The 27,635-nt window shown below is 40.7% G+C and overlaps 1 protein-coding gene across 3 annotated transcripts in view; it reads left to right on the forward strand.

The window, feature by feature from the left end:
• The first annotated feature begins 13,262 nt into the window (after nucleotides 1–13,262).
• ARHGAP29 (Rho GTPase activating protein 29) overlaps nucleotides 13,263–27,635 on the forward strand; it is a 76,478-nt gene continuing 62,105 nt past the window's right edge. For 2 of the 3 annotated variants that reach the window (XM_082656006.1, XM_082656008.1), the window contains exon 1: nucleotides 25,053–25,161. The gene's annotated coding sequence lies outside the window, so the exon portion shown is untranslated. Of the gene's footprint in view, nucleotides 13,333–25,052; nucleotides 25,162–27,635 lie in introns of those variants that run through there. The other variant, XM_082656007.1, reaches the window with a different exon arrangement.

Raw genomic sequence — 27,635 nt, forward strand, 5'->3', positions numbered from 1 at the left:
CCCCATCCCCACTACCAAACCACCTACCACCTACAAAACTACAAAAAGCCCCTTCAGATTTCATTGCACTTCAAACATTGGTTCGAAAATACAACAATGCCATTGGCATTGGCAGCTCCATTTCACTGACTTGTTGGTATTCAAGAAAAGCTTGTGTAAATTAAATACCAGTTCTCTGTGAAACACGTTTAAAGAGTCCTTTTAGAATCCACTGTTCCTTGATCCACATCCTATGCTTCTAATTTTTTAGTCCCTAAGTAACTCCAAGGTTTATATCAACACCTCTTGTCTACTGGTCTATTCATTTCCTTAGATTCTGGCTTCTTGGTAAGCTTGTTTTATCTTTCAATAACTTTTCCAGAATGAAACTCTTTTTTTTCCTCTTCGTTCTTTGATATTACCCAGAAGGAAGATATTAGAAGTCAGCTTGATATTGTTCATTCTAACCATGAGGATTGTCTTCATCTATTCATAGGAAAGATCTAAAGCATTTCACCTTGCAACCCAGCTTGAGCTAACTCCGAAGCAAGGCAACTGACTGTCTTAATAGCTTGTTTGTCATTCCATCTGTTCTCCACCTTGCGTATACTAAGCTGATGGTTTCAGTGATATTACATAACAGGTATTTCATCAGCTTTTTGGTTAATAAGATATACGTTATGCTTGTGACCTCCGATAGTCTAATACCATGCAGCTCCCAGGAAAATTTAATTACACTGATGAACATCCTAAACTGAATATGTCATCAAGCACAGTAAGTATGTCAAATCCATCAGCAGCAAAGAATGTCAATCCATCAATGATTCTCAGTTACTATTTTTCAAGGTCTTTGACACAAGTTTACAGATATTTCGAGATGCCAATATTATAGGATTATTAAGTCATATAATACTCTTTTTCCTGTATTTTATTTCTTCTAATTTAAATCATACATTGTCAGCTACTGAGTTAATTGCAATATTCATTTAATTAATAATACTGAGTTTCAAAATAAAATCATTTAAATCCAGATATCTAAATGATTGAGTAATAATAGTTCTTCTGTTGCTATGGAATGTAATGTCTTCTTGAATGAACGTAAAAGGAGATGTCGCTGAAACAGGTTCATATAACTAAATATTTTCAGCTTTTACAAGCAGTCCCTTCCCAATCCACTGGCAAGCGTGCCACAGGCAGCCACCCCTATATAAATACGCAGTTAGAAAGATAAACACTCATTAAAGTCCCTAGTGGTTGCATTGTTTCTCAGGGTTCAGCAATATTTGCTCAGTGTGTAGATAAAGAAAGAGATTAGCAATGTTTCCATTGGGCTCTACTCCTTCCTGAAGCCAGCCAGCCTTCTCCCTAGGAGAGAGGCGGTAATCTGTGCCTGTGTTCCAGAATGCCTCAGGACAACTTTCTATTTCAAGAGCAAACCAAGCTCCTCATTGGCTCCATGCTAACCCACCCATTTTTTAAGGGCCATCATTTTTTTAGTAACTTAATAAGTCAGAACTCTGAAATAATAGGAGTAAATATGCAGAACAAATTCACATTTAAACATGTTAGTATAGCTTAAATATTTACACATAAATTAAGAACGATTCAGGTAGGGGCTTTGATCTCATTTCATAGACTTACGTACAATTTAAAAGCTTAATTTATTAGTTGGTATAGAAAGAGCCCTGGTCTTGGTTCCAGTCTACTTAGGCCAATGACTAACCGTGAGATCTCTGGGAAAACTGACCTGGACTTTTTCTTTTTTTTTTTTAATAAAATAAAGGAGAATGTAGTAGAGGAGCTCTAACATCCCCTGACTCTGAAAGTTACAATATTCTTTTGGGGAAAACAGATTTCATATTCCCATCTCATAAAGGTTTTATATATATATATATATATATATATATATATATATATATATATATATATATATTACAACTTTATTGGAGTCTAATTGCTTTACAATGGTGTGTCAGTTTCTGCTTTATAACAAAGTGAATCAGTTATACATATACATATGTTCCCATATCTCTTCCCTCTTGCGTCTCCCTCCCTCCCTCCTACCCTCCCTATCCCACCCCTCCAGGCGGTCACAAAGCACCGAGCTGATCTCCCTGTACTATGCGGCTGCTTCCCAATAGCTATCTACCTTACGTTTGGTAGTGTATATATGTCCATGCCTCTCTCTCGATTTGTCACAGCTTACCCTTCCCCCGCCCCATATCCTCAAGTCCATTCTCTAGTAGGTCTGTGTCTTTATTCCTGTCTTACCCCTAGGTTCTTCATGACATTTTTTTTTCTTAAATTCCATATATATGTGTTAGCATACGGTAATTGTCTTTCTCTTTCTGACTTACTTCACTCTTTATGACAGACTCTAGGTCTATCCACCTCATTACAAATAGCTCAATTTCGTTTCTTTTTATGGCTGAGTAATATTCCATTGTATCTATGTGCCACATCTTCTTTATCCATTCATCCGATGATGGACACTTGTTTCCATCTCCGGGCTATTGTAAATAGAGCTGCAATGAACATTTTGGTACATGACTCTTTTTGAATTTTGGTTTTCTCAGGGTATATGCCCAGTAGTGGGATTGCTGGGTCATATGGTAGTTCTATTTGTAGTTTTTTAAGGAACCTCCATACTGTTCTCCACAGTGGTTGCATCACTTTACATTCCCACCAGCAGTGCAAGAGGGTTCCCTTTTCTCCACACCCTCTCCAGCATTTATTGTTTCTAGATTTTTTGATGATGGCCATTCTGACTGGTGTGAGATGATATCTCATAGTAGTTTTGATTTGCATTTCTCTAATGATTAATGATGTTGAGCATTCTTTCATGTGTTTGTTGGCAGTCTGTATATCTTCTTTGGAGAAATGTCTATTTAGGTCTTCTGCCCATTTTTGGATTCAGTTGTTTGGTTTTTTGTTATTGAGCTGCATGAGCTGCTTGTAAATTTGGGAGATGAATCCTTTGTCAGTTGCTTCATTTGCAAATATTATCTCCCATTCTGAGGGTTGTCTTTTGGTCTTGTTTATGGTTTCCTTTGCTGTGCAAAAGCTTTGAAGTTTCATTAGGTCCCATTTGTTTATTTTTGTTTTTATTTCCATTTCTCTAGGAGGTGGGTCAGAAAGGATCTTGCTGTGATTTATGTCATAGAGTGTTCTGCCTATGTTTTCCTCTAAGAGTTTGATAGTTTCTGGCCTTACATTTCAGTCTTTAATTCATTTTGAGCTTATTTTTGTGTATGCTGTTAGGCAGTGTTCTAATCTCATACTTTTACATGTAGCTGTCCAGTTTTCCCAGCACCACTTATTGAAGAGGCTGTCCTTTCTCCACTGTACATTCCTGCCTCCTTTATCAAAGATAAGGTGACCATATGTGCGTGGGTTTATCTCTGGGCTTTCTATCCTGTTCCATTGATCTATATTTCTGTTTTTGTGCCAGTACCCTACTGTCTTGATTACTGTAGCTTTGTTGTATAGTCTGAAGTCAGGGAGCCTGATTCCTCCAGCTCCATTTTTCATTCTCAAGATTGCTTTGGCTATTCGGGGTCTTCTGTGTTTCCATACAAATTGTGAAAGTTTTTGCTCTAGTTCTGTGAAAAATGCCAGTGGTAGCTTGATAGGGATTGCATTGAAACTGTAGATTGCTTTGGGTAGTGGAGTCATTTTCACAATGTTGATTCTTCCAATCCAAGAACATGGTATATCTCCCCATCTATTTGTATCATCTTTAATTTCTTTCATCAGTGTCTTATAATTTTCTGCATAGAGGTCTTTTGTCTCCTTAGGTAGGTTTATGCCTAGATATTTTATTCTTTTGTTGCAATAGTAAATGGGAGTGTGTTCTTGATTTCACTTTCAGATTTTTCATCATTAGTGTATAGGAATGCCAGAGATTTCTGTGCATTAGTTTTGTATCCTGCTACTTTACCAAATTCATTGATTAGTAGTTTTCTGGTAGTCTCTTTAGGATCCTCTATGTATAGTATCATGTCATTTGCAAACAGTGACAACTTTACTTCTCCTTTTCCGATTTGGATTCCTTTTATTTCTTTTTCTTCTCTGATTGCTGTGGCTAAAACTTCCAAAACTATGTTGAATAAGAGTGGTGAGAGTGGGCAACCTTGTCTTGCTCCTGATCTTAGTGGAAATGCTTTCAGTTTTTCACCATTGAGGACGATGTTGGCTGTGGGTTTGTCATATATGGCCTTTATTATGTTGAGGAAAGTTCCCTCTACGCCTACTTTCTGCAGGGTTTTTATCATAAATGGGTGTTGAATTTTGTCAAATGCTTTCTCTGCATCTATTGAGATGACCATATGGTTTTTCTCCTTCAATTTTTTAATATGGTGTATCACGTTGATTGATTTGCGTATATTGAAGAATCCTTGCATTCCTGGGATAAACCCCACTTGATCATGGTGTATGATCCTTTTAATGTGCTGTTGGATTCTGTTTGCTAGTATTTTGTTGAGGATTTTTGCATCTACGTTCATCAGTGATATTGGCCTGTAGTTTTCTTTCTTTGTGACATCCTTGTCTGGTTTTGGTATCAAGGTGATGGTGGCCTCGTAGAAGGAATTTGGGAGTGTTCCTCCCTCTCCTATATTTTGGAAGAGTTTGAGAAGGATAGGTGTTAGCTCTTCTCTAAATGTTTGATAGAATTCGCCTGTGAAGCCATCTGGTCCTGGGCTTTTGTTTATTGGAAGATTTTTAATCACAGTTTCAATTTCAGTGCTTGTGATTGGTCGTTCATATTTTCTATTTCTTCCTGATTCAGTCTCAGCCGGTTGTGCATTTCTAAGAATGTGTCCATTTCTTCCAGGTTGTCCATTTTATTGGCATAGAGTTGCTTGTAGTAATCTCTCATGATCCTTTGTATTTCTGCAGTGTCAGTTGTTACTTCTCCTTTTTCATTTCTAATTCTATTGATTTGAGTCTTCTCCCTTTTTTTCTTGATGAGTCTGGCTAATGGTTTATCAATTTTGTTTATCTTCTCAAAGGACCAGCTTTTAGTTTTATTGGTCTTTGCTATCGTTTCCTTCATTTCTTTTTCATTTACTTCTGATCTGATCTTTATAATTTCTTTCCTTCCGCTAACTTTGGGGTTTTTTTGTTCTTCTTTCTCCAATTGCTTTAGGTGCAAGGTTAGGTTGTTTATTTGAGACGTTTCCTGTTTCTTAAGTTAGGATTTTATTGCTATAAACTTCCCTCTTTGAGCTGCTTTTGCTGCATCCCATAGATTTTGGTTCATCATGTCTCCATTGTCATTTGTTTCTAGGTATTTTTTTAATTTTCTCTTTCATTTCTTCAGTGATCACTTCGTTATTAAGTAGTGTATTGTTTAGCCTCCATGTGTTTGTATTTTTTACAGATCTTTTCCTGTAATTGATATCTAGTCTCATAGTGTTGTGGTCGGAAAAGATACTTGATACAATTTCAATTTTCTTAAATTTACCAAGGCTTGATTTGTGACCCAAGATATGATCTATCCTGGAGAATGTTTCATGAGCACTTGAGAAAAATGTGTATTGTGTTGTTTTTGGATGGAATATCCTATAAATATCCATTAAGTCCATCTTGTTTAATGTATCATTTAAAGCTTGTGTCTCCTTATTTATTTTCATTTTGGATGATCTGTCCATGGGTGAAAGTGGGATGTTAACGTCCTCTACTATGAATGTGTTACTGTCGATTTCCCCTCTTATGGCTGTTAGTATTTGCCTTATTTATTGAGGTGCTCCTATGTTGGGTGCATAAATATTTACAATTGTTATATCTTCTTCTTGGATCGATCCCTTGATCATTATATAGTGTCCTTCTTTGTCTCTTCTAATAGTCTTTATTTTAAAGTCTATTTTGTCTGATATGAGAATTGCTACTCCAGCTTTCTTTCGGTTTCCACTTGCATGAAATATCTTTTTCCATCCCCTCACTTTCAGTCTGTTTGTGTCTCTAGGTCTGAAGTGGGTCTCTTGTAGACAGCAAATATATGGGTCTTGTTTCTGTATCCATTCAGCCAATCTGTGTCTTTTGGTGGGAGCATTAATCCATTTACATTTAAGGTAATTATCGATATGTATGTTCCTATTCCCATTTTCTTAATTGTTTTGGGTTCTTTATTGTAGGTCTTTTCCTTCTCTTGTGTTTCTTGCCTAGAGAAGTTCCTTTAGCATTTGTTGTAAAGCTGGTTCGGTGGTGCTGAACTCTCTCAGCTTTTGCTTGTCTGTAAAGGTTTTAATTTCTCCATCAAATATGAATGAGATCCTTGCTGGGTAGAGTAATCTTGGTTGCAGATTTTTCTCCTTCATCACTTTCAATATGTCCTGCCAGTCCCTTCTGGCTTGCAGAGTTTCTGCTGAAAGATCAGCTGTTAACCTTATGGGGATTCCCTTGTGTGTTATTTGTTGTTTTTCCCTTGCTGCTTTCAATATGTTTTCTTTGTATTTAATTTTTGACAGTTTGATTAATATGTGTCTTGACGTATTTCTCCTTGGATTTATCCTGTATGGGACTCTCTGTGCTTCCTGGACTTGATTAACTATTTCCTTTCCCATATTAGGGAAGTTTTCAACTATAATCTCTTCAAATATTTTCTCAGTCCCTTTTTCTCTTCTTCTTCTGGAGCCCCTATAATTCGAATGTTGGTGCATTTGATGTTGTCCCAGAGGTCTCTGAGACTGTCCTCAGTTCTTTTCATTCTTTTTTCTTTATTCTGCTCTGCAGTAGTTATTTCCACTATTTTATCTTCCAGGTCACTTATCCGTTCTTCTGCCTCAGTTATTCTGGTATTGATCCCATCTAGAGTATTTTTCATTTCATTTATTGTGCTGTTCATCATTGTTTGTTTCATCTTTAGTTCTTCTAGGTCCTTGTTAAATGTTTCTTGCATTTTGTCTATTCTATTTCTAAGATTTTGGATCATCTTTACTATCATTATTCTGAATTCTTTTTCAGGTAGACTGCCTATTTCCTCTTCATTTTTTAGGTCTGGTGGGTTTTTATCTTGCTCCTTCATCTGCGGTGTGTTTTTCTGTCTTCCCTTTTTGCTTATCTTACTGTGTTTGGGGTCTCCTTTTTGCAGGCTGCAGGTTTGTAGTTCCCGTTGTTTTTGGTGTCTGTCTCCAGTGGCTGAGATTGGTTCAGTGAGTTGTGTAGGCTTCCTGGTGGAGGGGACTAGTGCCTGTGTTCTGGTGGATGAGGCTGGATCTTGTCTCTCTGGTGGGCAGGTCCACGTCTGGTGGTGTGTTTTGGGGTGTCTGTGGACTTATTATGATTTTAGGCAGCCTCTCTGCTAATGGGTGGGGTTGTGTTCCTGTCTTGCTAGTTGTTTGGCATAGGATGTCCAGCACTGTAGCTTGCTGGTCATTGAGTGAAGCTGGGTGCTGGTGTTGAGATGGAGATCTATGGGAGATTTTCTCCGTTTGATATTATGTGGAGCTGGGAGGTCTCTTGTGGACCAGTGTCCTGAAGTTGGCTCTCCCTCCTCAGAGGCACAGCACTGACTCCTGGCTGGAGCACCAAGAGCTTTCATCCACACGGCTCAGAATAAAAGGGAGAAAAAGTAGAAAGAAAGAATTAGTAGCTGTAGAAAGAGAGAAAGAAAGAAAGAAGGAAGGGAGGGAGGAAGGAAGGAAGGAGGGAAGGAAGAAAAAAAGGAGATAAAGTAAAATAAAATAAAGTAAGATAAAATATACTAAAGTTATTAAAATAAAAAAATAATTATTAAGAGAAAAAAAGAAAAAAAATTAAAAAAACAAAAATAAAACGGATGGATAGAACCCTAGGACAAATGGTGGAAGCAAAGCTATACAGACAAAATCTCACACAGAAGCATACACATACACACTCACAAAAAGAGGAAAGGGGGAAAAAATAATAAATCTTGCTCTCAAAGTCCACTTCCTTAATTTGGGATGATTGGTTGTCTATTCAAGTATTCCACAGATGCAGGGTACATCAAGTTGATTGTGGAGCTTTAATCCGCTGCTTCTGAGGCTGCTGGGAGAGATTTCCCTTTCTCTTCTTTGTTCTCACAGCTCACAGGGGCTCAGCTTTGGATTTGGCCCCGCCTCTCCGTGTAGGTCGCCGGAAGGCGTCTGTTCTTCGCTCAGACAGGACGGGGTTAAAGGAGCCGCTGATTCAGGGTCTCTGGCTCACTCAGGCTGGGGAGAGGGAGGGGCACGGAGTGCAGGGCGGGCTTGTGGCGGCAGAGGCCAGTGTGACGTTGCACCAGCCTGAGGCGCGCCGTGCGTTCTCCCGGAGGGGTTGACCCTGGATCCCGGGACCCTGGCAGTGGCGGGCTGCACAGGCTCCCCGGAAGGGGGTTGTGGAGAATGACCTGTGCTCGCACACAGGCTTCTTGGTGGCGGCAGCAGCAGCGTTAGCGTCTCATGCCCGTCTCTGGGGTCCGCGCTTTTAGCCGCGGCTTGTACCCGTCTCTGGAGCTCCTTTAAGCAGTGCTCTTAATCCCCTCTCCTCACGCACCAGGAAACAAAGAGGGAAGAAAAAGTCTCTTGCCTCTTCGGCAGGTCCATACTTTTCCCCGGACTCCCTCCCGGCTAGCCATGAAGCACTAAACCCCTAAAGGCTGTGTGCACGCCGCCAACCCCAGTCCTCTCCCTGGGATCCGACCGAAGCCCGAGCCTCAGCTCCCAGCCCCGCCCTCCCCTGCGGGTGAGCAGACAAGCCTCTCGGGCTGGTGAGTGCCGGTCGACCCTGATCCTCTGTGCGGGAATCTCTCTGCTTTGCCCTCTGCACCCCTGTGGCTGCGCTCTCCACCGTAGCTCTGAAGCTTTCCCCCTCCGCCACCCGCAGTCTCCGCCCGCGAAGGGGCTTCCTAATGTGTGGAAACCTTTCCTCCTTCACAGCTCCCTCCCACTGGTGCAGGTCCCGTCCCTATTCTTTTGTCTCTGTTTTTTCTTTTTTCTTTTGCCCTACCCAGGTACGTGGGGAGTTTCTTGCCTTTTGGGAGGTCTGAGGTTTTCTGCCAGCGTTCAGTAGGTGTTCTGTAGCAGTTGTTCCATGTGTAGATGTATTTCTGGTCTATCTGTGGGGAGGAAGGTGATCTTCGCGTCTTACTCTTCTGCCATCTTCTCGGAAGTCTCCTCATAAAAGTTTTTGTGAGGGTCAGTTGACATGATGTAATCCAAAGCACAGGGTCATCCACTGAATAGAATATGTAGGTGAGGAGTAGCTGTATTTGCTTATTTATCTAGTCAGTATCTGGTGGAATAGATGAAAGAAAACAATAGCAGAAAATGTTCACCCCTTCACTTTAAAGAAGGAAGGAAATAATTTAAGATTCTAGAGTTATTTATGGTTCTTTCAGATAAAGACTAGGTGAAGTAATTAAACTTGGCATGTGTTAGTATGTCAGTTATAAGCAGCTAATGTAAAATTTTTGTCAAACAAAGCAATATGTTTCTCTTATCTGATTAAAACTTTCAAAATGTTAAACTAATCTTTTTGAAAGATAAATCTAGTAGTTGGGCTGTACTGTTATTTTCTTTAAACTATTTTATTTATTGATTAATTCCAAATACTTTTCCAGGAGCTGGGGATACAATGGTGAACAAAACAGGCAGAGTCCCTCTCATCATGCCACTGACATTTCCACACTAGTGAGAGGAAATGAAAAATATACAAATAAATTAACAACTATACCAAGTCAGTAGAGGGGTACATGTTATGACACTTTATGGTATTTAAAGCAGGGTAAGTGATAAGTTTGCCCAACTCAATAAAAGTGCAGAAACCCTGTGGGACATCCAGATGGACCTAAAGGACTGGTGACTTCTGGCTTCTAGGCTGTAGAAACTTAAAAACTACAGTGTGATTAACTATGAGGCTTTAGTTTTCATCCATGTACGTGGAGCAGTTTTTGCTGTTATCTTCCTAAGTATGGGAATCCGGGCTCCCAGAATCAAAGCCCAGGCTTGCTTTAGTGCTTGCAAGATGAGTCCTTGAACAAATAAAATTAACTATTGTAGTAAAAAAAATAAAGCAGGGTAAGGAAGATAGGAGTATCAACGAGAGGAATGCTCTTTTCTACAGAGTGGTCAGGGAACATGTCAATGACATGGAACATTTGAGCGGAGACTGGAAGGGATCAAAGAGCAAGTCACATATATGGGGCAGGGGAGCCCCTTCCAGGCAGAGGGAACAGCAGAGGCAAGAGGGACCTTGGGGTATCAGGGGAACAGCGAAAAGGCCAGAGAGGCAGAGGAAGAATAAGAGTGAGTCCCCACTATCTTTTTCTAAGAAAAGTATGGTCAAATTTATCTTCATTTTAAGATCGATTTTCATAAAATCCAAAAGATACTCTTTAGTGAACTTCTTTTGTTCTGTGCCTCAGTTTTTAATTCGTAAAATAGGGATGATAGTATTTCATAGGGTTGTTGTGAGGACTAAATGACTTACTAAATATAAAGAATAATTAAGACAGTGTCTAGCACAGAGTAAACCAGGGAGGGCTACTTATTATTACTATCATCATAATCATCATCTCTTTATTCACAACAATATCAGTAATTCAATTTTTAGGCCAATAGTATAATTTGGCACCAATCATTAATTATCTGGAGAGCTTCCTTACACGTGTTAGGACATTAGGTAGAGTCATGGTATGTGGTGACTCAAGCACAGAGGTTTATGTCATCAAATGTCTTATAGAGAGCTTAAAATAACAAGCAAATAGGGGCTTAAAATTTAATACCTTAAGCTAGACATAAAATGAGTATGATATCATATCCATATACTCACTTGAGTTTTTCTTTATTTTTTTCAGTCAGTCTTACTCAGTTCCCACTCCTCAAGACAACACAGAATTCTTGGATGTTTGTAACATCTTTCACATTCATTTCCAGCATGTGGTCTGAATTGATTCCTTGTTTCTCAATTACAACCATCACAGAATCAAGATTAATAACCTGCTTGGTGAGTTTCGTCCACTTTGGAATCTGGAGCCTTTGTACTCACTGTGGCCCATCAGGCTCTCCGTGGTTCTTTCTGAGTGCTCCAGCAGTGAGGGGCAAAGACAGTCTCAGTGACTGGGAACATGCCTGCTTCCATTATCTCTTTTCCTCTCCCAGGCATTTAGCCATGGTTGAAGAGAGTCTGAACGTGGATTGAAAGGTCACTAATATAACCCCTGTGCTTAGAACAATGCCTGGCACAATGGAGGTACTCAATAAATATTGTCTGGTGGATGATGTGCTCTCCTAAGCAGACTGTCACTGAAGCGTGACTGTCAGGAAGAGCACCTGTCCATTGTACTCTCCTTTGGGGCTGGGCTCCCACCTCCATCACTCACGTGGAACATCTGCCTTCATTATCAGCCCCTTTGCCTCTGGGCACAGGGTACCTGGGACCGTCTTTGCTTTAGACATGTGGTTTTTGTGGCCATTGCACTTGATTTCATTAGTTACAACAAATTGAATAGAGCTTACGGTAAAAAAAGAAAATGCATCCTAGAAGGATTTTTATTCCTGGACACACTGGTCAGTCCCTAAACATTCCTCTAGAAAATACTTAGTAGGGACCCTTTGTGTACTGGACACAGACTTAGGTAACATAACACTGTAGACCTCCACAATCTAATTAGTATAAATAAACATTGGTATTAGTATAAAGTAAAAGACTGCATGAAAGTCAAAAGTGCCATAAGAATAAGGTTCCATGTACCATATAATATTAAATGGGATGACTAATTTTCAGTGAGAACAGAAGGCTTCAGAGCAGAGGTTGTATTCTCTCTATCACAGAAAGAATGAAGAACATTTCAATAGACAAAGTAGTTATGTGTTATTAATAAATACTATAATTATAAAATAGCTATACTAAACATCTGTCATGAATGTTTCATTATTGATCCAGCATCCAATTATGCCTCTGATTTTTGTTTTTTGTCTCTGATTCCTCATTCTCCAAAGACGTGACCCTGAGCCACTTTAACCAAGAAACATTTATAGGTAAAAAACAAGTTGGCTTATAAGGGTAAATGCTGTGACAGTTTATAGGATTTGGTGGAGGTATTTATTTCTTCTTTTCTTTACCAAACACATGAGCCACCTGTCCCAGATAACAGACTTTTTTTCCTTTTTAAAAATTTTTATTGAATTATAGTTCGTTTACAGCAGATAACAGATTTTTAATGTTCATTCTCAGTTAATTGTATTTATTTTATTGCAAAAATGAGTTACCATTTTCCTCTGAGAATGGTTTTTAATATATTTCTCCCAACTAATGAAGAGGAGTGGAGAATATGGCAGATGTTTGATGTATTTTGAAAAAGGTTTAAGGGGAGGAAGAGATTGAGGAACTTTTCCAAATTCCCTTCCCATAATTTTACCTATTTACTCAGCTAATATTTACAGAGTGCCTGCTATGTCTCAGCATAGATGACAGGAAGGGTGTTCTTGGTAGAGTTAAGTGTTACTACTATGTACTCTATTCAATAGAAACGCTGTACGTTTTTCATTATGATGTGTGATCCAAATCTAGATAAATGCTTTAATTTTTGTTGTTCATTTTCCCTATAACGTTGGTGAGTCCCATCAGTAAAGGAGCATTTAATGGTAAGAACTAAGTAGCATGATTAGGGGGACATGCATTCGACTAGTATTTATTGAGCAACTCCCCCGAGCCTGGTACTGTACATAATAGTTGACGTTTTGGGTAATTTAGTTTTCTGAAAATGACAATCAGTCAAAGACAGAAAAGAGTGTGGCAGTTTTAAAGTTAAGGACAAAATGTATTTTTGTTCCTAAAGGGAGAAGGAGGGTGTGGGCAGGGGTAGGGCTAAACAAGTTGGGGACCAAATTCCTGACTGGAAGGAATTCAAAATCTCCACCTGAGAAACGTCCGCTTAAACAACAAGGACCTGCTCACTACTGGAGGGTGCAAAAGGTGACTTATCCCTAAGGTTCCTCCGCCTGTCCTGCCGCAAGCCGCACGGGGAGGCTAACACGTCCTACAAGGCTCCGTACAGTTTGCGGGCTGAAGCGAAGCTGACAGCCTGCGCCGGGCGCTCGAGAGCCAGTGGCCGGCCCCACCTGCCGCAGGAGCCCGTCCCCGCCTCCCGGGCGCGCGGGCCAATGGGCTGGGCCCCAGGAGGCGGGTCGCGGCCGGGCGGGAGGTGCGAGGCCGTGGGCGGGGCTGCCGGGGCTGCCGTGGTCTTGGCTGTAGCTGCAGGGGAGGCGGCGGCAGTTTGGCCGGGCGTCCGCGGGCCGTGGGGGATGGGAGCGGCGAGCTCCAGCCCTCGGCGGCGGCGGCGGAGGCGGCGGCGGCGGCCGTGAATGTCGGGCGGGCATCCGCGTCCGGGACGCGGGATGGAGCGCCGCGGTGAGTGGAGGGTGGCGGCGCTCGCTGCGGCCGCGGCTGGGGGCTGGGGTCACACGCGGCGGCCACCCACGAGTCGCCGTCCAAGGTCCGGGCGGCCCAGGCGGCGGCAAGGGAGAGTGGAAGCAACTTAGGGCTGCGCTGGTGGCTGGCGGCGGCTGGTCGGGCCGGTGTCCCCGGGACTCCTGGTCCTCCGGGAGGGGTCCGACTGGACGAGGGGCGCGGAGGGCGCGGCAGGAGCGGAGGAGCGGGGAGGGCAAGAGCGGGCGTTGCAAGGACCGTCGGACCCCGCTGTCCCCAGTTAGGCGACGCCGCCCGGCCGCTGGGGAGAGGCTCTCGAGGCGGACTTTACTCCTTTTCCAAGTCCCAGCTGAGCGTCTGTAGCCCTTCTCCCTTTTCTAACCACATGCCCTCATCTGCCTTTAAGCGGAGTTCGGGCGGGGGCTCCTTTACTCCTCCCCGCCCCACTTTTGATTTCCTTAACCGGATCTTCACATTTGTCTTCTTTACTTGGGATTTTTCGGAAGTTTGGTGCCCTTTCTGAAATTTTAGTCTGACAAATACAAAGGCTGAGATAAAATAACAAACACCTCGTGTTCCCTGTCTACCTTTTATCATACTTCGCCTCACCTAGGCCCGGCTGTTTATTTCTTTATTTTTGTTGGGGGGTCGGGAATGAAAAGTAGAAAAACACTCCCCTTTCTACCCAAGTGCCCTACTCTGGTGCATCTCTGTCTGTCTTCACACTCCTCCCTCCCTCTCCCACCACCGCGACCCTCTCTCTCACACCCCTGTAGCCGTCCTACACACACACACACACACACACACACACACACACACACACACACACACACACACACACACACACACACACACACACACACACACACACACACACACACACACACACACACGTGCGCGCGCGCGCGCGCGCTAACCCAGCCTGGTCCTAGGGCAAGCCCTGTGCTTTGCGAAATAGAAGTTGACAGGCGGGGGGATTGCAGCTACTAAGAGGAGAGGAGAGCGTATCCCTGTGAGTTTGTTTCCCAGGCTGTCCCAGGACTCCTGTTCCAAACCTCAGCTCGAGGGACGGACTTCCTTTGGCCAGAACAAAGTAGCCAGGGACTCTCCTTGTCTTTGAGCCCCTCTGACATTTCCAGGGTCTATCTCGCTTTTTCATCACCACTCCTCTTTAGAAACGAGGGGGAGGTTTGTTTACCAACTACCCCCACTGGTGGTATTTTGGTTTTTTGTTTTGTTTGATCTTCGACATCCTCTATCTATCTCTAACGGTGGATCTTTTAGGAGCTGTTAGGAGGGGAAAGTTCCAAGACGACGGTGGAGCCAAAATAACCAAAGAACTTTTTGTTGCACATTTACCTTTTCCTTTTCTCTTCTTTTTTGACAATTAGTTTTGCCCCTTTGTTCGGTTTGAGGGAGGGGAGTTTCCTGTTCAAGAAAAAGAATTCATAATTATTAATATGAAAGTGAATATTTAGAAGAGTCAAGAAATTACAAATCAAATTATGAGTCTTGGAGATTTAAATCCCTTTCTTCAGAGATTTCTATAGGCAGTTGCCAAGAATGCATACTTAGAAATGCTTCCTGATTGTAGGAACTGTGCAAGTGAGGAACCTGGACACTAAAGCTTCATTAGTTTTATGGTAAATAGCTTTAGTCTCCTGATTCTGAGAAAAGTTTTAGAGTGATTTTGAAGGGAAGTAAGATAGACCTGGGTTGAAAATGTTTCAGTCCCCAGATTGGCAGGAGATAAAACGTTGGCTGAGATGAAGAAAGCACTGTTCTGCAAATCTATGGTGGCTGGTCATTCCTGCTCTGCCCACCTCCCTAAAATAGAACATCCACCTAAATTATCAGCACCTTCACTTCCCAGCTGTAAAAGCCCTTGACCTAGGAATGTGTGCTTCTACAACCACTGCTGTTGGTCCCAGTGGTTAGTACTGCATTGAACAAAGCTCATGCCCAGAAGGTACCCTGGAAAGATTTTCATTCCTGTACCATTGGTGATGCATTCAGCATTCGCTCAGAAAATTTAGTGTGATCCCACTCTGTGTTAGACAAGGTCCTGTGGAACCTTTCAGTCTATTGGGTAGAAGTAGACAATTCCAAATAAATAGGGCCCAAGGCATAGTATCTTGGGTTACCTGAGAAAAGTATGTTGAATGTCCTATGGGAAAGTTAAAGGGATGATTTATTTTCACTGGAGGGAATGAAAAGGCTTCTTGGAAGAAGTGATGTTTTGTGTGATATTGAAGTTAATTAAGAGAATGATTTTAATAAGCACAGAAGGCAGAAGGATCCTTCGGGGCAGAATTGCTGGTCATCTCTAATACATACAAGGATATCACTGATCAGCTTGCATGATTCTGCTTTGAAGGCTATTTTGTTTGTTTTTAATTTCCCACCTCATCTCCAGTATGATGATGAGCCACAACACAGAAAGACACATTCATGTGTAAACAAACAAGGAGGTTTAAAAGGAAGGTTAGGAACACGTTTCTATATGGTGAGGATTTTTGTGGAGGGTTTGCAGTTTCTTCCTTGCCTTTATCATTACTCTGATAAGCAAAAGAGCCATTTGATGATATTGCCTCCCTAGGATAAGGGTTTTTTCTTTTTCTTAAAAAATGTTCCAGTATTTGTCACTGAGAAAGTTTTCAAATACCGTAGTCTTCCTTTCTAAGGAAGAAAATGGAAAATATTTTGAAAAATATTAAGGGAGAGAGGAAGTTGAATTTCAGGGATTATTCAAACAGAACCTTCTACAATTTTACTTTTAATTTACTTATCTGATATTCATTGAGCACTAAAAAATGATAACAGCTTTTTATACACTATGAGTGAGTTTTGACAATTGTATACACTCATGTAATGCCCGTAATCAAGATACAGAACATTTCCATTACTCCAAAAAGTAATGCTCATTTGGAACTCCCCCCACCTCCCATACTACAACCCCGTCATCAGGCAACGATTCGTGCTTTTTGTTACTAAAGATTAGGTTCATCTTTTCTAGAATTTCATGTAAAAGGAATCATACAGCATATATTCTTTTGTGCCTGACTTTCATTTGGCATAATGTTTTTGAGATTCACCCATGGGTTTTTGCTACGTCATAGATATTTATTGTTAAGTAGCATTTCATTGTAAGGCTATATCACAATTTGTTTAACCATTTATCTGTTGATGGACATTTGGGTTTTTTCCAGTTTTTGACTATAATGCTACGTACATTTGTGTACAAGTTTTTGGATGACTGTATTTTTCATTTTGGGAGGGTATATAAAAGAGGAGAATTCCTGGGTTGTATGGTAAATGTATGTTCAACTGTATAAGGAACTGCCAGGCTATTTTCCAAAGTGGTGTTTACCGTGTATAGCAGCAGTGTGTGGGAGTTTTAGTTGCTCTAAATCCTTCCTACACCAAAGTTGGTATTTCAGTCTAGCTAAAATTGAGAATTCCAGTAGATATTTAGTGATATCTCATTGTGGCTTAAATTTGTGTTTCCCTGATACTAATGATGTTGAGCACTATTTCATGTGCTTATTGCCCAGTTGTGTATCTTCTTTTTTGAAGTGTCTGTTCAGATCTTTTACTTATTAATTTATCGTGTTATTCACTCTATCATTGCGTTGTAGGAGTTCTTGATGTAATTTGAATACAAGTCCTTTGTCAGATATTTTCTCCCAGTTTGTGGGCTTAACAGTTGTCTTTCAAAAAGCAGAAGCTTTAAATTTTGATGAAGTCCAGTTTACCAGTTTTTTTTTTTTTATGGTTCTTGATTTTTGTGTCTGAGAAATTGTTCCCTGGATTTTCTCCCACGTTTTCTTTTAGAATGGGGATCTTCAAACATATTCTTAAAGGACCAGATCATAAATATTTTAGGCTTACTGGCTACAGCACCTCAACCACTCAACTCTGCTGTTGTAGGGCAAAAACAGTTATTGACAGTACATAAACAGTTGGGCGTGGCTGTGTCCCCCCATAACTTTTTATAAAAACAAGCAGCTGCCTCCTCCAACTCCAGTATTTAAAAGACTGATAGTTTTAGGTTATATGTTTAGGTCTATGACACATGTTGAATTAATTTTAGGGCATGCTCTGAAGTAAGGATAAAGGATCATTTTTTTTCTCATATGGTTATCAAGTTATTTCAGCACCATTTATTGAAAAGACCATCTTTCCCCCTATTACTTTAGCAGCTTTTGAAAATCAACTGATTATATTTGTGGGTCTGTTTCTAGACTCTATTCTATTCTGTTGATCTATGTCTATCTCTATACCAATATCACACTGTCTTGACAACTGTAGCTCTATAGTAAATCTTAAAATCAGGCATTGTGAATCTTCCAAGTTTGTTCTTTTTTCAAAAAGTTTTTGGCTGTTCACATTTTTTACATATTTATATACATTTTAGACTCAGCCTATCAATTTCCATAAAAAAGCCAGGAGGGATTTTGTTTGAGATTGCTCGAACCTATAGGTCAATTTAAGAGAGATTAAAGTCTTAACAGTATTGAGTCTTCCAATCCATGAACATGGCATACTTATTGATTTATCCAGTTCTTTAATTTCTTGCCATTAGTGTTTTGTAGTTTTAAATTTAGGATCTTGCACATGTTTTGTCTAATTTATTCCTAAAAATATCTTGTTTTTTGATGTTATTATAAATGGTATTAATTTCTAAAATGTCACTGTCCAATTGTTTGTTGCTAGTATGTAGACGTAAAATTGATTATGGTATATTGACCTTGTAATCTGTGGCCTTGCTATATTCATTTATTAGTTGTAGTACCTTATTTATAGGTTCCTTAGGATTTTTGAGGTACACAAACGTGTCAACTTGTAATAAAGTGTTTCACTTCCTCCTTTTCAATCTGAGTGTATTTTATTTCTTGTTCTATTGTACTGGCTAAGACCTTCAGTAACAATATTGATCCTGATCTTAAGGGGAAAACATAGTATTTCATTACTGACTATGATGTTAGCTGTAGATTTTTGTAGCTGTCTCTTATCAGGTTGAAGAAATTCTTTTCTCTTCCTACTTTGGTGACTGCTTTAATCATGAAAGGTTGAAGAATTTTGTCAGATGCTTTTTCTGCATCTGTTAAGATGATCACGTGGTTTTTCTCTATTGAATATTAAACTAAGCTTGATTCTTGGGACAGACTTTCTTGGTTCTAATGTATTATTCTTTTTTATATATTGTTGGGTTTGACCTGCTAATACTGTGTTAGGAAATTTGATCTGTAGCTTTCTTGTAATATCTTTGTCAGCTTTTGGTATCAGAGTAATGTTGACCTCATAAAATGAGTTGGGAAGTTTTCCTGCCTCCTCTATTTTCTGAGAGTTTTTGTAGGACTATTTTATGTGGTTCAATAGATTTCATTAGCGAGGCCATCTGGGTCTGCAGTTTTCTTTGTGAGATATTTTAAATTATGAATCCAATTTCTTTAATACATATAAGGGTATCCAGATTTTCTATTTCTTGTGTTAGATTTGGTTATTTGTGTCTTTTAAGACATTTTGACATTTTATCTGTGTTGTTGAATTTTTTGGCAAAATTGTTTATAACATTCTTTCGTTTCCCTTTTAATATCTGTAGGGTCTGTACTGATGTTCCTTATTTCATTCATGATATTAGTAATTTGTGTTTTCTCTCTTTTTGATCAGTTCAGCAAGCTATTTATCTATTTAATTGATATTTAAAAAAAAACAACTTTTAGTTGATTTTTTCTGTTATCTGTCTTCTATATCATTGATTTCTACTCTTACCATTATTTCCTTCCTTTTACTTACTTCCTGTTCAATTTGCTCTTTGCTTTCTAGCTTCTTAAAGTGGAAGCTTAAATCATTGATTTTAGGCCCTCCTTTGTTTCTTTTTTTTTTTTTTTTTGGTTGCATTGGGTCTTTGTTGCTGCACATGGGCTTTCTCTAGTTGCAGCGAGCGGGTGCTACTCTTTGTTGCGGTGTGAGGACTTGTCATTTTGGTAGCTCCTCTTGTTGCAGAGCACAGGCTCTAGGCATGCAGGCTCAGCAGTCGTGGATCAGGGGCTTAGTTGCTCCACGGCATGTGGGATCTTCCTGGATCAGGGCTTGAACCCGTGACCCCTGCATTGGCAGGTGGAGTCTTAACCACTGCGCCACCAGGGAAGTATCCCTCCTTTCTTTTTAATAAAGCATCTAAAGCTGAATATTTCTCTAACCACTGCTTTTACTGTGTAACTTACCCATTTTGAAATATCGTGTTTTCTTTTTTATTCAGTTTAAAATATTTTCAAATTTGCCTTGTGAAAATTTAACCCATGGATTAGTTAAAAATATATTTTATAATTTCCAAATATTTGGGGATTTCCCAATTATCCTACTGTTATTTATTCCAAATTTAACTTTGTTTGGGTCAGAACATACACTGTATGATTTCAATTCTCTTAAACTTATTGGGACTTATTGTATGGTCCTACATATGGTCTACCTTAGTGAATATTTTATGTGTATTTGAAAAGACTGTGTATTCTGTTGTTGGGTAGAATTTTCTATAAATGTATATCAGGTCAAATTGGTTGATAGTATTATTTAAAATTTCTATATCCTTACAGATTTTCTCTTATTCTTTTTTTTTCTTGTTACACATTTTTCTTTGATCCACTTTTTTAAAAATTTAATTTAATTTTTAAAACAGCAGGTTCTTACTAGTTATCTATTTTATACATATTAGTTATATATGTCAATCCCAATCTCCCAATTCATCCCTCGCCAGCTCCCCCACCCCCGCTTTCCCCCCTTGGTGTCCATACGTTTGTTCTCTTATTTGTTCTATCAGTTAATGAAAGAGGATTGTTGAAATCTTAACTATCATTGAGATTTGTCTGTCTTTCCTCACATTTCTGTCAGGTTTTTCCTTGTATATTCTGAAGCTCTATTTTTAGGTGCATACACTTTTAAGATAATGTCTTTATGATGAATTGACTCTTTTATCATTATGAAATGGTACTCTTTATCCTTAGTAAAACGGGTTGTCTCATATAATAGAGCTACTTCTGCTTTCTTATGATTAGTATTTGCATGGCATATCTTTTTCTGTGGTTTTACTTTCAACCTATCTGTGTCTTTATATTTCAAGTCTGTTTCTTACAGGCAGTTATGTAGTTGAGTCTTAAGTTTTTATACAATTTGACAATCTCTGCTTTTTTATAGGGGTGTTTAGAGTATTTATATCTAATGTAATTATTGATATGATTGGGTTTAAGCCTATAATCTTGTTGTTTGTCTTTAATTTTTCTCATCTGGTCTTTTTTTTTTTGTCCTGCCTTTTTTTTGGATTAATTTTTTAAAATTCCATTTATGTCCACTGTTGGCTTATTAACTGTACCTCTGAAGATTTTAATATACATTTTTAACTTATTATAATATACCTTCAAATAATATTATGCTATTTCACATATAATGTAAGAACCTTACTTTGATTTCCCTCCTCCCTTAATTTTTGCTATTGTGATACTTTTTGCTATCCAGCATATGTTGTAAATGCCACACACATTGTTATTACTTTTGTTTTAAATATCAGGGTTTTTTTTTTAAGAAATTTACAAAATGACGCTTGTTTTGAAGATTTGTTGGGGTGAGTCTAGAATACTATTTTAGTAGGGCTGGGTTAGATGTACTACTAACACATGTCCTTCTGGGATCTCTCCTTGAGTATTCAATAGGTCTCTCCTTGAGTATAGATCTCTCCTTGAGTATTCAATAGGTCTCTCTACTCTGGCAGACACTCAGAGGTCTCCCAGACCTGCGAAAGCCCTGGGAATTGTTCAGCTACAGGTCCCTGGAAATTCTTTGTCTATCCTTGTGGGGATTCACCCTATACATATATAGCTTTGTATTCAGCAAGAAAATTAAAGAGTTGCCTATGCAAATTTCTGGAGCTCTTCTTCTGCCTACCTTCTTCCTATCTGGTACTCTGTCCTACAGATTCCAGCTGTCCCAGTCTCCCTGCACTATGATCCCTTTCTCCTCAACCTAGCAAGAGTACCACACTCTGTTTGGCTTCCTTCTTGCATGCCACGGTCTAGAGTGTGTCTCCAGGCAGAAAGTTGGGGTGACTGTAGGGATCACCTCATTTGTTTGTGATCCCATCTCTCCAGGATCACAGTCCTGTGCTGTTTGTAGTCTAATGTCTGAAAACAGTATAGTGGAAGGGCAAGTCTGATCTCATTTATTCCTGCACTTGATGTATTTGAAATTTTAAGACTTTTTTTTTTAAATCTGGAGATTTTCTTTTCATCGTTTTCCTTGCAATTTGTTTGTTTAAGGAACTGTTGTTTGCTCTATAAAACGACCCACAGTCTAGATTTTACTGAGTGCATCCTGTGATGTAATTTAATATATTCCCTTGTCTTCTATATTGCTTATAAAGTGGTAATTGGGTCTAGAGCAAAGTTTCTCGACCTTGACACTATTGGCCATTTGGGGATGGGTAATTCTTTCTTAGGGGTAGAGGTAGGAGGGCTCAGGCGTGCTCTCTTGTGCAGGTAGGATGTTTGGCAGCATCCCTGGCTCTATTCACTAGATGTCAGTACAACTCCTTTCCAGTTGTGACAATCAAAGATGTCACCAGACATTGTAAAATGTTTTTAGAACCATATTCTGTTATGAAAAGTAGGCTACCTGAACTACAGAATCAACTTCAGGAATATGAAGATCCTTACCCGGCAAAAATAGCAATACTACCTATGTTCACACTGAATAGAACACATGAAAAAGATTTTAACAATATGCAAGTTGAGGCTTCATAGAATGACAGAAGAGCAATATCACAGAGGATGTGATTTCTGTTTTAGAAGGGAAAAATACTAGAGACAATAATAACGAAAAATGGTAAAAACACAATTTTAAGATGTTGTACTTCTACAATAGATATACAGATGGTTTAAATTTTTTTTAACCCTTTATAATTTAATTATAAACCAAGAATTTTGGAGTTGCAAAAAGGTATTGTTTCAATAGTGTACTTTTCATACTTGAAACTTACTTGTGTGACATAAAATTTCTTTAAACAAAATGCAAGTTAGGGGGAATTAATAAAACAACCCTTTTAATTTAAAAGTGAACTACCATTTTTGCTAATGTTTCCAAATATTGTATTCCTCCTTACTAAGGAAAAAGAGTAGAAAAGATGACAGATAATTAATCTATTTTTTTAAAAGCTATAAGAGGAGGACTGGGATTGAGAGACTTCTCAAAATTTTCCTCAGATAACCGTACTTATAATTTAATGGTCTAATATTCGTTGACGATTCACTCTGTGTTGGTTCTATGCAGAATAATTGGTTGTTTTGAGATGGTTTAGAGGTAGATCTGGTGGGAAGGGTCTTGAGATTAACCCAGAGCAGATCCAAGGGGCAGACTTTCCTCCCTTGAGTTCCCTGAGGGTTACCCTGCCTCTACCTTCCATGGCCTTCAGAATCCTTTCCTCTCTCCCCCATTGGTGTCCTTCAGTTTAGTCATCAGTGGCTTCCATGGTGAGTGTCCATGGTGCATCATTCTCCTCCATTAGGATTTGAAGGAACATTTGGTTGTTAGGTGTCCCCAGCATTTTTAGTGCTTTTGATCTGGCACAGTTATGTTTAAAGTTTTTAAAAATTAAGCAAAGATAAAAGAAATTACAATAAATAGAAATTAAGATAGCTCTACTATCTGCAAAATGATAGTAGAGCCCAGGTAATCAAGGAGCCTGAGGTTCTCATATTTATCCTTTCCAAGTAACAACCTAGGGCCCTAATTGGGTTTATTTGTCCAGAATTGTTTGGGTGTGAAAGGTGTCCGTCTCCCCTTTTTCTGTCCATGGGTAGTCTCCCTATTTCTCTCTCTCTCTATCATTTCTGTCTCTTTTCCTTATTCTGTCTGCATCTTATTTTCTCTTTCTCTGCCTCCATTTGTCTCTGCATCTTTCTTGGTCTTCTTTCTCTCTTCTCCACAATTGTTTCTCACCTTCTCACATCTCTCACGGCTTTTTCCTCTCCTTCCCTCCCATGTGCTCCTTTCTGTCTCTGTCACACCACCACTTCTACCTCACATACCCTTTCTCCCCATGAGGATCTTGTGCGAGACATTGTTCAACTTTAATAAGGAAAACAATTCTCTTTATTAAGGAAATGGTGATAATGGAGTAAGAAAGTAAAAAATAATTAATATACAGGTATTTAAAAATAGATATAAAGGGGTGTTTGAGATTGAGTGACTGCCTTATATTTCTTCCCCAAATCTTCCTTATGATTTAATAAGGGTTGGGATGCTCCAGCCCCCTTTTGCCCTGGGACCCCTGACCTCTCAGTTTGTTTCAGTTCAGGGCATCATCATTTTCCATGGTGAGAGTCCATGGTGCATTGTTCTTTTTATGTGTGGTTAGAAGGAGAGTTTGGTTTTGAGGTTTCCTTAGTGCCTGTGGCATGTCCTTGGTACTGTTGTGTTTGGGGTTTCAAGGGGTAAATTTGTGTAAGCTGAGTCGGACAATTCCAGTGTGGAGCTAAAATATCCAAGACGCTGAGCATTTTCATATTTATCTTTTCCAAGTAGCACCTGAAGGGCCAAATTTGCTCTGTTTCCCCAGCGTTGTTTTTAGTATAAGGGTTCAAAGATATGAGAGATGTTCCTCTTCTCTTTGCCAATGAGTGTTTTCTCCCTATCTCACTACTTCACTTGTTGGCTCTCTCATGCTCACTTCCGTTTTGTCCCTGTAAGTAGGCAGTCTCTCCTTTCTCTTTTATTTCTCAATATTTTCTCTTTCTGCCTCCACCTGTCTCTGCCTTCCTTGGTTTTGCCCCTCTCTCTCCCTATGTCTGCAGCCCCGCTTTCGTCCTACTTCTCCTCACACTCTCCCGTGTCTTTTTCTGCTTTCTCCCACATGCGATAATATTTTTCTCTGCCTCCACCACTGCCGCCAGCCACCCTGCCCATGTGCCCTCTGTTTCTCCATCAGTTCTTTCTGAATGTTCCAGAACTGAGATAACTAATGACGAGGCTTGTTCTCATGAGTAGAATGATGTAGAAGCTTTCAGCCCCTGCTGCTTTCTTTAATTATTCCATCTTTCTCAGACATATTTCTCATTCTGAGCGAGTTTGAGAGTGCAGTTGAAGTAATATAGGTCTAAGTGGAAAATATGACCCTGTACAGAGGGCAGAGTAGTTGGCTGGTTTTGAGGAAGTTTATTCTTCCGGAAAGGAGCCAGGCCTGTGTTACACTTTACCTGTGTGGGGTCTTGTTTTTGTTTTCTTGAGTTGGAGAGAGAGGAACGAGGTGGTCAAAAGAAGTACCTCATAAAAAATGTAGATTGCTCATCCAAGAAATTCCGATTTGCCAGATGAAGTCATCAGGTGACCTGTTCCTAAGGTTCCTCCGCCTGTCCTGCCGCAAGCCGCACGGGGCGGCTGACACGTCCTGCAAGGCTCGGGACAGTTTGCGGGCCGAGGCGAAGCTGACAGCCTGCGCTGGGCGCGCGAGAGCCAGTGGCCGGCCCCACCTGCCGCAGGCGCCCGTCCCCGCCCCCCGGGCGCGCGGGCCAATGGGCTGGGCCCCAGGGGGCGGGCCGCGGCCGGGCGGGAGGTGCGAGGCCGTGGGCGGGGCGGCCGGGGCTGGCGTGGTAGTGGCTGTAGCTGCAGGGGCGGCGGCGGCGGCGGCTCGGCCGGGCGTCCGCGGGCCGTGGGGGATGGGAGCGGCGAGCTCCAGCCCTCGGCGGCGGCGGCGGCGGCGGCGGCGGCGGCCGTGAGTGTCGGGCGGGCGTCCGCGTCCGGGACGCGGGATGGAGCGCCGCGGTGAGTGGAGGATGGCGGCGCTTGCTGCTGCTGCGGCGGCGGCGGCAGGGGCCTGGGGTCACCCGCGAGTTGCCGTCTGGGGTCCGGGCGGCCCAGGCGGCGGCCCGGAGTGGAGGCGACTGAGGGCTGCGCTGGGGGCCGGCGGCGGCGGGCCGGGCCGGTGTCCCCGAGACTCCTGGTCCTCCGGGAGGGGTCCGACCGGACGTGGGGCGCGGCGGGCGCGGCAGAAGCGGAGGAGCAGGGAGAGCGCGAGCTGTGGCCCTGAGCAGATGATGAAGATAATAAAAGCAAACACATAGCACGTCCCACGTTCGGCGTACAGTTTTCTAAGAGCGCTACACGTTTTAACTTCACGAGAGTTCCACGATTATTTAAGTTTTCACACGGGGGAAACCTGCCGGAACACACAGACTCGTAATTGGCGTAGTGTGATTTAAAGTTGGACAGTTTTGCTCCAGAATCTGTGCTCCCTACCGCTACAGAGTCCGATCGGATCCTGTCCCACCCCCCTGCCCTGACAGCAGCCCTCAATTCATCTGGGTCTCTGTCCCGAGATATCTTAGGATTTCCGTGGTGCATTGTTCTCGTCCCTGTCTTTTGAGCTGAGGGAGGGGTGTTTCGTTCCGAGGCCTCTTGAGCCTCAATGTTTTTTCGCCAATTCCGTTGTGGGCGTGTTTGGGGCTTGACTTTTTTTTTTTTTTTTTTTGACGGGTAAGCCCAAGTCTGAGACGTTTCAAGCTGGAGCGCTAGTGGTTCACGAGACTTGTGTCTCCATATTCATCTTTTTTGACTCTCTTCCTCAATAAAGAATTGGCCTGATACCTCTTCGGAGAGGAGGACTGTTAGTTGCTAAAGGCGGGAGCTGAGCGCCCCTTCCCCTTTCTCCAGGTGTCTCCGAGACGGTGTCTCTTGTCCATCGCTATCAGTGCCTGCAGCCCTTTTTGGTTGCTCCATGTTCCCATTCTGTATTTAAATTCTGGGATGGGGAACGTGGTCTTTGGCATTGGGTAGTTTTGGAGAGCCCTGCCTGTCAGGAATGCTGGACATTCTGGAGGTGTGGGAGGTTGGGCAGCTTCATCTTCTTTAAACGTGCTGAATTCTAACTGCCCAGGAATGAAGTGTATGTGCGTTGCACGCCTTTCTTTAGAAATTAGTTATTTGCATATTATTGATAAAACTTTTTAACATGCCCCATTCTGTTTTTGTGAAACGTGCATTTAAAAAACATAATGAAAGACCTCCAGAATGAATTTTCCTGATTTTTAAAAAGCATCTCTAGGTATCAATAGATTATTACCAATCAGAAATTTGTTGAAATAGCAGATTTCAGAAATATATGGTGGTTTTTCCTGAGATAGAAATAGTAAGATAGGGAACTATTAAGTACAGATATTTGGGTTTGTTTTACTCTTCAATTAGGCAGCCATGTGCCTAAAATGAAAATACTTCTGTAAGGATACATTTGGGGAGGAGGAACATGGGGCAAGAACATTTGATTAACACAGGCTCCTGAAGTCTTGGAAAAGCCACATTCCAGGGTACCAGAAGTTAGTGTTCACATTTCTAATACACATATTACTTAGAATTTAGAATATATAGAGAAAGTAGTTTGGCACAGTGATTTTCTCTTTGCTACAAAGTTCTTTGCGAAGTGGATAAAATGCTTTTTTTTTGTTGGTGGTTTGGAGTTGGAAGAGATGCGGAGAATTAGGAGAGTTTCACAAATATTTTGCTCAACAGTCTGTTTGCACAGTTCAAACTTCACTTGGAAGCCATTTAGTAGGCTTCCATGAAGTCAGTTAAGTTTCTGGAATTGTTTCCAGTCCTATATTTCTTGCTCACAATTTACAGATATACTGTAGTGAAGTCACATTTTGTTAATTACTTACGTATGTTAACAGTCTCCCACAGTAAAGCACGCTAGTGATAATGGCTAACAGTTATTGAGTCTTCATGAAGAACCAAGCGTTGTGCTAAGTGCTTCCCATATTATTATCTCATTTAATTAAATTTCCAGTTGCAATCTGTTAGTAACTACATTTTATGTTACCACCAACTAGAGGATGTTCATTTTAGGACATGAGAAAGTAATGTGGATGATCTCGGAAAGTGTATAACCTCCAAACTTTCTCATTATCATAGTTCAATTTTGTGAAAGCTTGGATTAACTTTAAGTTAACATTTTTTTCAACTGTAATGTTTCCTTCAGTTTGAAATATGAAAAGTAGTAAAGTATATGTAATAAAAGTAGTACATTGCTCACCGTAATCTCGACTAGAGGTAGAGTATGACCCCTTTTAGTTCCTCTCTTCCCCATCGTTTTTGTTCGTTTACAGACATTCTTAGTCTTGACTAAATGTATTCAAGCATTTCTGAAACACTTTTTACAACTTTGGGCTACTAATTTGACAGTTAAAATAATTTTTTTTTACTGAAATAAGTGAATTGAAGTGAATATCACAATCGAAGCTTGT

The sequence above is a fragment of the Grampus griseus genome, assembly GCF_964374135.1.
Source record: "Grampus griseus genome assembly, chromosome: 1".
In the NCBI taxonomy this organism is placed as follows: Eukaryota; Metazoa; Chordata; class Mammalia; order Artiodactyla; family Delphinidae; genus Grampus; species Grampus griseus.